Here is a 12,084-nt window from a genome sequence, read left to right as displayed (position 1 = left end):
GGGCTCGCGGGGACCTGCAGCATAGGGGGGGGGGGGGGAACACGAGGGGACCGGCAGCCTTACCAGATCCAGCGGCGGGACCGAGGAGCAGCGCGGGACCGACCACGTGGACGAGCAGCGACGGGTAAGTATGTGGTCCTCAGAGGCAGCAGTGAAGATCTTCACTGCTGCTTCTAGGAGTCTGAAAACTACAACTCCCAGCATGCCTAGACAGCCTTTGGCTGTCTGGGCATGCTGGGAGTTGTAGTTTTGCAACATCTGGAGGGCCCCCGTTTGGAGACCATTGTATAATGGTCTCCAATCTGTGCTCTTCCAGCTGTTGCAAAACTACAACTCCCAGCATGCACTGACTGTCCAGGCATGCTGGGAGTTTTAGTTCAGCAACATCTGGCCCTTCAGATGTTGCCGAACTACAACTCCCAGCATGCCCTTCAGCTGTCTGGGCATGCTGGGAGTTGTAGTTTTGCAACAACTGGAGACACACTGGTTGGGAAACATTGTTTCTAACTCAGTGTTTCCTAACCTGTGTGCCTCCAGCTGTTGCAAAACTATAACTCCCAGCATGCACTAACAGACCATGCATGCTGGGAGTTGTAGTTTTGCAACATCTGGAGGGCCCCAGTTTGGAGACCATTGTATAATGGTCTCCAATCTGTGCTCTTCCAGCTGTTGCAAAACTACAACTCCTAGTATGCACTGACTGTCCAGGCATGCTGGGAGTTTTAGTTCAGCAACATCTGGCCCTTCAGATGTTGCCGAACTACAACTCCCAGCATGCCCTTCAGCTGTCTGGGCATGCTGGGAGTTGTAGTTTTGCAACAACTGGAGACACACTGGTTGGGAAACATTGTCTGTTTCTAACTCAGTGTTTCCTAACCTGTGTGCCTCCAGCTGTTGCAAAACTATAACTCCAAGCATGCACTAACAGACCATGCATGCTGGGAGTTGTGGTTTTGCAACAGCTGGTGCACCCCCCCCCCTCACATGGGCGAGGCTTTTACAGTGGGTTTCTCGCATCTTGAGATGGAGCAAATTTTGCGCTGGGAAACTCGCTGTAATCCCCCGCCCATGTGACTGTACCCTAAAAACACTACACTACACTACACTAACACAAAATAAAATAAAAAGTTAAAAACACTACATATACACATACCCCTACACAGCCCCCCTCCCCCAATAAGAACGTCCGGTACGCCACTGTTTCCAAAGCAGAGCCTCCAGCTGTTGAAAAACAACAACTCCCAGTATTGCCGGACAGCCGTTGACTGTCCACACATGCTGGGAGTTTTGCAGCAGCTGGAGGCACCCTGTTTGGGAATCACTGGCGTAGAATACCCCTATGTCCACCCATATGCAAATCCCTAATTTAGGCCTCAAATGCGCACGGCGCTCTCACTTTGGAGCCCTGTCGTACTTCAAGGCAACAGTTTAGGGCGACATATGGGGTATCGCCGTACTCGGGAGAAATTGCGTTACAAGGTTTGGGGGGCTTTTTCTTCTTTAACCCTTCATGAAAAGGAAATGTTGGGGTCTACACCAGAATGTTAGTGTAAAAAAATTTAATTTTTTACACTAATATGCTGATGTTGCCCTATACTTTACATTTTCACAAGAGGTAAAAGGTAAAAAAAAGCCCCCCAAAATTTGTAATGCAATTTCTCCCGACTACAGAGATACCCCATATGTGAGCGCAAAGTGCTCTGGGGGCGCACAACAAGGCCCAGAAGGGAGAGTGCGCCATGTACATTTGAGGTGATTTGCACAGGGGTGGCTGATTGTTACAGCGGTTTTGACAAACGCAAAAAAAACAAAACCCCACATGTGACCCCATTTCGGAAACGACACCCCTCACAGAATGTAATGAGGGGTGCAGTGAGAATTTACCCCCCACAGGTGTCTGACGGATCTTTGGAACAGTGGTCCGTGAAAATGAAAACTTGTACAGCCCACTGTTCCAAAGATCTGTCAGACACCAGTGGGGAGCAAATGCTCACTGTATCCCTTGTTACATTCCTCAAGGGGTCTCGTTTCCAAAATGGTATGCCATGTGTTTTTTTTTTTGCTGTTCTGGCACCATAGGGGCTTCCTAAATGCGATATGCCCCCCGAGCAAAATTTGCTCTCAAAAAGCCAAATATGACTCCTTCTCTTCTGAGCATTGTAGTTCGCCCATAGTGCACTTCAGGTCAACTTATGGGGTACCTCCATACTCAGAAGAGAAGGGGTTACAAATATTGGGGGGTATTTCCTGCTATTAACCCTTGCAAAAATGTGAAATTTGGGGGGAAACACACATTTTAGTGGAATTTTTTTTTTTTTTTACATATGCAAAAGTCGTGAAACACCTGTGGGGTAATAAGGCTCACTTTATTCCTTGTTACATTCCTCAAGGGGTCTAGTTTCAAAAATGGTATGCCATGTGTTTTTTTTTTGCTGTTCTGGCACCATAGGGGCTTCCTAAATGCGACATGCCCCCCGAGCAAAATTTGCTCTTAAAAAGCCAAATATGACTCCTTCTCTTCTGAGCATTGTAGTTCGCCCATAGTGCGCTTCAGGTCAACTTATGGGGTACCTCCATACTCAGAAGAGAAGGGGTTACAAATATTGGGGGGTATTTCCTGCTATTAACCCTTGGAAAAATGTGAAATTTGGGGGGAAACACACATTTTAGTGAAAAAAAAAAATTTTTTTTTTACATATGCAAAAGTCGTGAAACACCTGTGGGGTATTAAGGCTCACTTCATTCCTTGTTATGTTCCTCAAGGGGTCTAGTTTCCAAAATGGTATGCCATGTGAGTTTTTTTTGCTGTTCTAGCACCATAGGGGCTCCCTAAATGCAACATGCCCCCCAAAAACCATTTCAGAAAAACGTACTCTCCAAAATCCCCTTATCGCTCTTTCCCTTCTGAGCCCTCTACTGCGCCCACCGAACAATTTACATAGACATATGAGGTATGTGCTTACTCGAGAGAAATTGGGCTACAAATATAAGTATACATTTTCTCCTTTTACCCCTTGTAAAAATTCAAAAATTGGGTCTACAAGAACATGCGAGTGTAAAAAATGAAGATTGTGAATTTTCTCCTTCACTTTGCTTCTATTCCTGTGAAACACCTAAAGGGTTAAAATGATGACTGAATGTCATTTTGAATACTTTGGGGGGTGCAGTTTTTATAATGGGGTCTTTTGTGGGGTATTTCTAATATGAAGACCCTTCAAATCCACTTCAAACCTGAACTGGTCCCTGAAAAATTGTGAGTTTGAAAATTTTGTGAAAAATTGGAAAATTGCTGCTGAACTTTGAAGCCCTCTGGTGTCTTCCAAAAGTAAAAACTCGTCACTTTTATGATGCAAACATAAAGTAGACATATTGTATATGTGAATAAAATTTTTTTTTATTTGTAATATACATTTTCCTTACAAGCAGAGAGCTTCAAAGTTAGAAAAATGCTAAATTTTCTAATTTTTCATCAAATTTTAGGATTTTTCACAAGGAAAGGATGCAAGTTACCACAAAAATTTACCACCATGTTAAAGAAGAATATGTCACGAAAAAACAATCTCGGAATCAGAATGATAACTAAAAGCATTCCAGAGTTATTAATGTTTAAAGTGACAGTGGTCAGATGTACAAAAAACGCTCTGGTCCTTAAGGCCAAAATGGGCTTGGTCCTGAAGGGGTTAAAGGGGTCCTTCCGTGGAAAACTTTTTTTTTTTTTCTTTAAAAAAAAATCTTAATCCTTCCAGTACTTATTAGATGCTGAATACTACAGAGGAAATGGTTTTCTTTTTTGAACACAGAGCTCTCTGGTGACATCATGACCACAGTGCTCTCTGCTGACATCTCTGTCCATTTTAATAACTGTCCAGAGTTGGAGAAAATCCCCATAGCAAACATATGCTGCTCTGGACAGTTCCTAAAATGGACAGAGATGTCAGCAGAGAGCACTGTGGTGATGATGTCAGCAGAGAGCTCTGTATTCCAAAAAGAAGTATAGAGACCATAAAAAGTACTGGAAAGATTAAGATATTTTAATAGAAGTAATTTACAAATCTGTTTAACTTTCTGGCACCAGTTGATAAAAAAAAATAAAAAATTGTTTTCTACGGGAGTACCCCTTTATCCCCTTAACCTATTGGTACGTCATGAGTCCGCTCCCATTCTATAACGCGTCATAGCGGGTCGAGCCCGGCCTCTAACAATGGACGGGAACCGTGGCTAATAGCACGCAGCACTGATCGTGGTGCCGTGCGCTATTAACCCTTTAGACGCGGCGGTCAAAGTTGAACGCCGCATCTAAAGTGAAAGTAAAACAATTTTGCCGCGGCATCCCAAACAGTTTACATGAAAGCCGGAGGGTCCCTACCTGCCTCCATGCTGTCCGATCAATCGTCAGAATCATCGATCAGTGGTTTCCTATGAGAAACCACTGATCAATGTAAAAGATCAGTGTGTGCAGTGTTATAGCCCTCAAAAGTTAAAAAAAAAGTGAATAAATATCATTTAACCCCTTCCCTAATAAAAGTTTGAATCACCCCCCTTTTCCCATTAAAAAAAAACAAACAGTTTAAATAAAAATAAACATATGTAGTATCGCCACGTGCGGAAATGTCCGAATTATAAAAATATAGCGTTAATTAAACTGCACGGTCAATGGTGTACGTGCAAAAAAATTCCAAAGTCCAAAATAGTGCTATCAATGCAAAAATGGTACCGCTAAAAACTTCAGATCACGGCGCAAAAAACGAGCCCTCATATTGCCCCATACACGGAAAAACAAAAAAGTTATAAGGGTCAGAAGATGACAATATTAAATGTATAAATTTTCCTGCATGTAGTTATGATTTTTTCCAGAAGTACGACAAAATTAAACCTATATAAGTAGGGTATCATTTTAATCGTATGGACCTACAGAATAAAGAGAAGGTGTCATGTTTACCGAAAAATGTACTGCGTAGAAACAGAAGCCCCCAAAATGGTGTTTTTTTTCTATTTTGTCTCACAATGATTGTTTTTTCCGTTTCGCCGTATGTTTTGGGGTAATTGTAGAATTGGTGGCGCCAAAAATAAGCCATCGTATGGATTTTTAGGTGCAAAATTGAAAGAGTTATGATTTTTTTAAAGGTAAGGAGGAAAAAACGAAAATGCAAAAATGGAAAAACCCTGGATCCTTAAAGGGTTAAACCTTTAAAAGGTTGTCTATGGAGCAGAAAAGGTATTAGCTCCACTGCACATCTCAGAAGCATATCTTCCGAGACAAGAGAGGGTAGGTTCTGAGTCGCACTCATTGCGTGAGGGCAAAACTACTTCCACATGTGATAATAAATAGCTGCACAATGTATTCGCAACAAGCATAGCCAATAAAACCATTGCCATAGATAGATACGCTGGCTGTGAGCGCTCTTTTGTCATGTCCCCGCTGCTGGCAAGGCTGGGATTCGCATCGCGCCCGCATGCAAATCCCAGCCCCTCCCTGGTCTTTCCTGTCCTCGCAGACCCGGCACGCGTGCCCCTGCCTTCTAGGGCGCACGCGCGCCAGATCTCTTACATTTAAAGGGCCAGTACTCATTTAATTAAGTGTCTACACCTGCACCCTGTCCTTAAGTACTTGCTCCTCCCTTGTATTCCTGCTGGATCTTTGTTGCCTTGTGCCCTAGTGAAAGTATACTGTGTTCCTAATATTCGTGTTCCCTATCCTTGTTCCGTTACCTGACCATGCACCTGTGCCACCTGCCCTGATCTACTACTACCTTGACCTCGTCTTGCCTGTTTCCTTTTGTGCCACGCCACATCCCAGCTACCTGTGTGGACAAGTCGTGCCAGCGAGACCATCCCGCTTTGCGGTGGGCTCTGGTGAAAACCAGTGGCACCTTAGACTCCCCTACCTGGCATGGCTTACGTCATCATCCACACAGGCCCAGAGGATCCACCACCTGCCGTGACCCTAACAGTAAGATCCGGCCATGGATCCTGCTCGGGTGCCTTTGCTAGATGTTTCGGATCTTTCCACCGTCGTGGCTCAACAGTTGCAGCAGTTAGCCCGTCAGGCGCAACAACTGAATCAACTCTCAGCCATGGTGCAACAGCTTCTAGCCGCTCAGCAGAAATAACAGCAACAGCATCAGCCACCTGTTCCTGAGCCCCCTCCTGTGTCTGCAACTTCTTCCGGGACCAAGCTTTGTTTGTCCTTGCCTTCAAAGTATTACGGAGATCCCAAGCTGTGTAGAGGCTTTGTGACACTGTATTCTATCCATCTAGAACTCATGGCGGATCTGTTCCTGACGAAGCATGTTAAAGTGGCGTTTGTGGTCAGTTTACTGTCTGGAAAAGCTTTAGCCTGGACTACTCCTCTCTGGGATCGTAGAGATCCGGTCTCCTTGAACCTGTCAGCCTTCCTTGCAGAATTCCGCAATGCATTTGAATACCCCGCGCGATCCTCCTCTGCCGAGATGGCTCTTCTGAACCTCTGCCAAGGGAACTTCTCCGTTGGCGACTACGCAGTTCAGTTCCGCACTCTTGCCTCTGACCTGAACTTGCCTGGAACGACAAGGCCTTGTGTGTTACCTTTAAGAAAGGACTTTCCTCTAGAATCAAGGATTCTATCGCTGCACGAGATTCTCCATTTAGCCACTCGTATTGATGTGCGTTTTGCCGAGAGGCAGGAAGAACTTGGAAAAAGAACCTGCCCGTACATGGTGTTTACCTAGTCTGGCACCCGTGTTCCAACATCCACCTCTACTGTCTTCTTTGCATCCTGCCGAAGAGGCTATGGAAGTGGACCGTTTTCGCTTAACGCAGCAGGAATGATCCCATTGATGCAATGAGAATTTGTGCCTATATTGTGCCTGTCCGGAGCACTTTCTCAAAGACTGTTCTGTATATCCTCCGTTTCCGAGAGAACGCTCTCATCTTGGACAAGTAGGAGTGGCATCCCTTGATGTGAATATTACCTCTCCTCGCTTAACAACCCCGGTTCAAGTGTTCACCTCTGCCAAGACTTCTTTCATCTCTTCTGATTTTTTGGACTCTGGTTCCGCTGGCAACTTCATTGGTTCCTCCCTGGTCCATAAACACTGTCTTCCAGTGACGTGTCTTGTCAAGCCCTTCTACATTACTTCCGTTAATGGACAAAATCTGAACTGTAAGGTGCAATTCCGCACTGAAGTCATGCAAGTGGGGGATTTGCATGAGGAAAAAATTGAGTTTTATGTGCTACCACATTGTACTTCAGCGCTTCTTCTTGGTCTTCCTTGGCTTCAACGTCATTCTCCACAACTTGACTGGAAATCTGGTAAAATCACTTGTTGGGGACAATTTTGCCAGGATCACTGTCTCGTGTCTCCTCTTAGGCCTGCTAATAAAAGCTTCAGAACCAATGCTCTTACCAGATACTCCGATGTCGCAGGATTGGACTACATGCCAAGGCATAATGTTCCTCCTGTGATATCTTCTGTGCCTGTTAAACTCAGACATAAAGTCTTGAATTGGGGACATTCTTCTTTGCCAGTCGGTCACCTTAGAAGTCGGAAGATTCCACGGCAAAAACCTGCAAATCCCTTGCAGCATTCGCCCTTTCCTGAAACCCCTTGGTCTCATGTAGTGGGTAACTTTTTGAGTTCCAAAGAAGAGGGGGAGACCAAAGGGGGGGGGGTGGTACTGTAACATCTGCGCTCTGGCCAGACATGCTGGCCATGAGCGCTCTCATTTCATGTCCCCGCTGCTGGGTGGGGCTGGGATTCGCTTTGCATAACGCAACCGCATGCAAATCCCATCCCATCACTCACTTCCCTGGTCCTCCTGTCCTCGCAGCCCTCCACCTAGGGCGCGTGCGCCGGAGCTCTTACATTTAAAGGGCCAGTACTCATTTAAATAAGTGTCTACACCTGCACCCTGTCCTTAACCCCTTAAGGACCGTTTTTTTTTTCTGTTTTTGCATTTTAGTTTTTTCCTTCTTACCTTTAAAAAATCATAACTCTTTAAATTTTTCGCCTAAAAATCCATATGATGGCTTATTTTTTGCACCACCAATCCTACTTTGTAATGACGTCAGTCATTTTACCCAAAACTCTACGGCGAAACGGAAAAAAAAATCATTGTGAGACAAAATTGAAAAAAAAAACAAACGCCATTTTATAACTTTTGGGGGGTTCCGTTTCTACACAGTAAATTTTTCGGTAAAAATAACACCTCTTTATTCTGTAGGTCCATACGGTTAAGATGATACCCTACTTATATAGGCTTGATTTTGTCGTACTTCTGGAAAAAATCTAAACTACATGCAGGAAAATTTATACGTTTAAAATTGTCATCTTCTGACCCCTATAACATTTTTTATTTTTCCACATATGGGGCGGTATGAGGGCTAATTTTTTGCGCCGTGATCTGAAGTTTTTAGCGGTAACATTTTTGCATTGATAGGACTTATTGATCACTTTTTATTCATTTTTTCATTATATAAAATGTGACCAAAAATGCACTATTTTGGACTTTGGAATTTTTTTGCGCTTACGCCATTGACCGTGTGGTTTAATTAATGATATATTTTTATAATTCAGACATTTCCGCATGCGGCGATACCACATATCTTTATTTTTATTTACACTGTTTTATTTATTTTCTTATGGGAAAAGGGAGGTGATTCAAACTTTTATTAGGGGAGGGGTTAAATGATCTTTATTCACTTTTCTTTTGCAGTGTTGTAGCTCCTATAGGGACCTATAACACTGCACACACTGATCTTTTACATTGATCACTGGTTTCTCATAAGAAGCCAGTGATCAATGATTCTGCCGCTTGACTGCTCATGCCTGGATCTCAGGCACTGAGCAATCATTCGGCGATCGGACAGCAAGGAGGCAGGTAGGGATCCTCCAGCTGTATTGTAAGCTGTTTGGGATGCCGCGATTTCGCCGATGCTATCCCGAACAGCTCCCTGAGCTAACCGGCATGCTTTCGCTTTCATTTTAGACGTGGCATTCAACTTTGAACGCCACGTCTAAAGGGTTAATAGCGTGCGGCACCGCGATCAATGCTGCGCGCTATTAGCCACGGGTCCCGGCCGTTATTAGAGGCTGGGCCCGACCCGCTATGACACGGGGCCACGCCGTGGCCCCGCGTTATAGATAGGGAGCAGACTCAGGACGTACAGGTATGCCCTGGGTCCTTAACAGGTTAAGTACTTGCTCCTCCCTTGTATTCCTTCTGGATCTTTGTTGAATTGTGCCCTAGTGAGAGCATACTGTGTTCCTGATATCCATGTTCCTTATCCTTATTCCGTTACCTGACTCTGCAACTTTGCCACCTGCCCTGATCTACTGCTACCTTGACCTCGTCTTGACTGTTTCCTTTTGCGCCACACCACATCCCAGGTACCTGTGAGGACGAGTCGTGCCAGGGGTAGCGACCTGGGTGCCACCTGCCCCCGTATGACCATCCCGCTTTGTGGCGGGCTCTGGTGAAAACCAGCGGCACCTTAGACTCCGCTCCCTGGCATGGCTCACGTCATCATCCACACAGGCCCAGAGGATCCACCACCTGCCGTGACCCTAACAACTGGCTGCATCTAAAGGCTTCATTTTTAAGATTGCAGCTGAACTCTGCCCCTGACAATTGCTGTAGTAGCCTGATAACATGTAAAAGCCAGCTCCTGTCGCAGATAATACAGGCACTGCTTCTAAGTCCATGTTATTCTGTGGATGTACCTTCAGATCTAAGCACATCAGGAACTGCTTGCTAAATTGGATATACAAGTGCATCCATTTGCAGGAAGGGGTTAAATGGTAGACATTTATAAATATATATGTATATATTTTCAAATATCACCAGCAAATATAAGTTCTTCAGTTGGACTCTCCTGTCAAGCTGGTAAAAGTCAACTACTTACCAGGCTTCTTGGACTCCTGAAAGTAAAATCTATTTAAAACACATTGAGCTATTACCTCCTTAAGGATACATGACGTACCGGTACGTCATGAGTCCGCTCCCGATCTATAACGCAGGGCCTCTAACAACGGCCGGGACCCGTGGCTAATAGCGCGCGGCATTGATCGCGGTGCCGCGCACTATTAACCCTTTAGACGCGGCGTTCAAAGTTGAACGCCTCGTCAAAAGTGAAAGCATGCCGGTTAGCTCAGGGAGCTGTTCGGGATAGCCGCGGCGAAATCGCAGCATCCCGAACAGCTTACAGGACAGCTGGAGGCTCCCTACCTGCCTCCTTGCTGTCCGATCGCCGAATGACTGCTCAGTGCCTGAGATCCAGGCATGAACAGTCAAGCAGCAGAATCATCGATCACTGGTTTCCTATGACAAACCAGTGATCAATGTAATAGATCAGTGTGTGCAGTGTTATAGGTCCCTATGGGAGCTATAACACTTCCAAAAAAAAGTGAAAAAAAAGTGAATAAAGATCATTTAACCCCTATTAAAAGTTTGATTCACCCTCCTTTCCCATAAATAAAAAAAAAAACACAGTGTATATAAAAATAAATATAAAAATAAACATATATGGTATGCGTGCGGAAATGTCCGAATTATAAAAATATATTGTTAATTAAACCGCATGGTCAATGGCGTACGCGCAAAAAACTTCCAAATTCCGAAATAGTGCATTTTTGGTCACTTTTTATATCATGAAAAAATGAATAAGTCCTATCAATGCAAAAATGGTACCGCTAAAAACTTCAGATCACGGCGCAAAAAATTAGCCCTCAGAGCGCTCCATAAGCGGAAAAATAAAAAAGTTACTACGTAGAAGCGGAAGCCCCCAAAAGTTACAAAACAGCGGGGTTTTTTTCAATTTTGTCTCACAATGATTTTTTTTCCGTTTCGCGTAGATTTTGGGCAAAATGACTAATGTCATTACAAAGTAGAATTGGTGGCGCAAAAAATAAGCCATCATATGGATTTCTAGGTGCAAAATTGAAAGAGTTAGGAAAAAACGAAAACGCAAAAACGGAAAAACCCTCACTCCTTAACCCCTTAACGACGCAGGACATATATTTACATCCTGCGCCGGCTCCCACGATATGAAGCTGTGTCATCACATCGCGTCGGTCCCGGCGCTCATCAACGGCCGGGACCCGCGGCTAATACCACACATCGCCGATCGCGGAAATGTGCGGTATTAACCCTTTAGAAGCTTTGACCGCCGCTTCTAAAGCGAAAGTATCCCGGCTAGTCAGTCGGGCTGTTCGGGACCGCCGCGGTGAAATAGGGGTCAGAAGATTACATTTTTTAACGTATACATTTTCCTGCATGTAGTTATGATTTTTTCCAGAAGTACGACAAAATCAAACCTATATAAGTAGGGTATCATTTTAACCGTATGGACCTACAGAATAATGATAAGGTGGCGTTTCTTCTTCGATTTTGTCGCACAATGATTTTTTTTTTCCGTTTCGCCGTGAATTTTTGGGTAAAATGACTGTTACTGGAAAGTAGAATTGGTGACGCAAAAACATAAGCCATAATATGGATTTTTAGGTGGAAAATTGAGATGGTTATGATTTTTAAAAGGTAAGGAGGAAAAAACGAAAGTGCAAAAACGGAAAAACCCTGAGTCCTTAAGGGGTTAAAGGGGTATTCCAGGCCAAAACTTTTTTTTATATATCAACTGGCTCCGGAAAGTTAAACAGATTTGTAAATTACTTCTATTAAAAAATCTTAATCCTTCCAATAGTTATTAGCTTCTGAAGTTGAGTTGTTGTTTTCTGTCTAAATGCTCTCTGATGACTCACGTCCCAGGAGCTGTGCAGTTCCTATGGGGATATTCTCCCAACATGCACAGCTCCCGGGACGTGACATCATCATTGAGCAGTTAGACAGAAAACTTCAGAAGCTAATAACTATTGGAAGGATTAAGATTTTTTAATAGAAGTAATTTACAAATCTGTTTAACTTTCCGGAGCCAGTTGATATATATATAAAAAAAGGTTTTGCCTGGAATACCCCTTTAAGGGGTTACTAAACCCTTATCTTTGGATAACCAACACAGTTCAGAAGTCTGAAAAAGCTGGATGACAAACCATGAGAAAGGTATTTTGGAATCTGTTTAGCTGGCGCCCAGAGGAGTGTACATGGGTGACA

This window comes from Hyla sarda, chromosome 5 (assembly GCF_029499605.1).
Source record: "Hyla sarda isolate aHylSar1 chromosome 5, aHylSar1.hap1, whole genome shotgun sequence".
NCBI classification, from domain to species: domain Eukaryota; kingdom Metazoa; phylum Chordata; class Amphibia; order Anura; family Hylidae; genus Hyla; species Hyla sarda.
Note: the sequence above shows the minus strand (reverse complement) of the source record.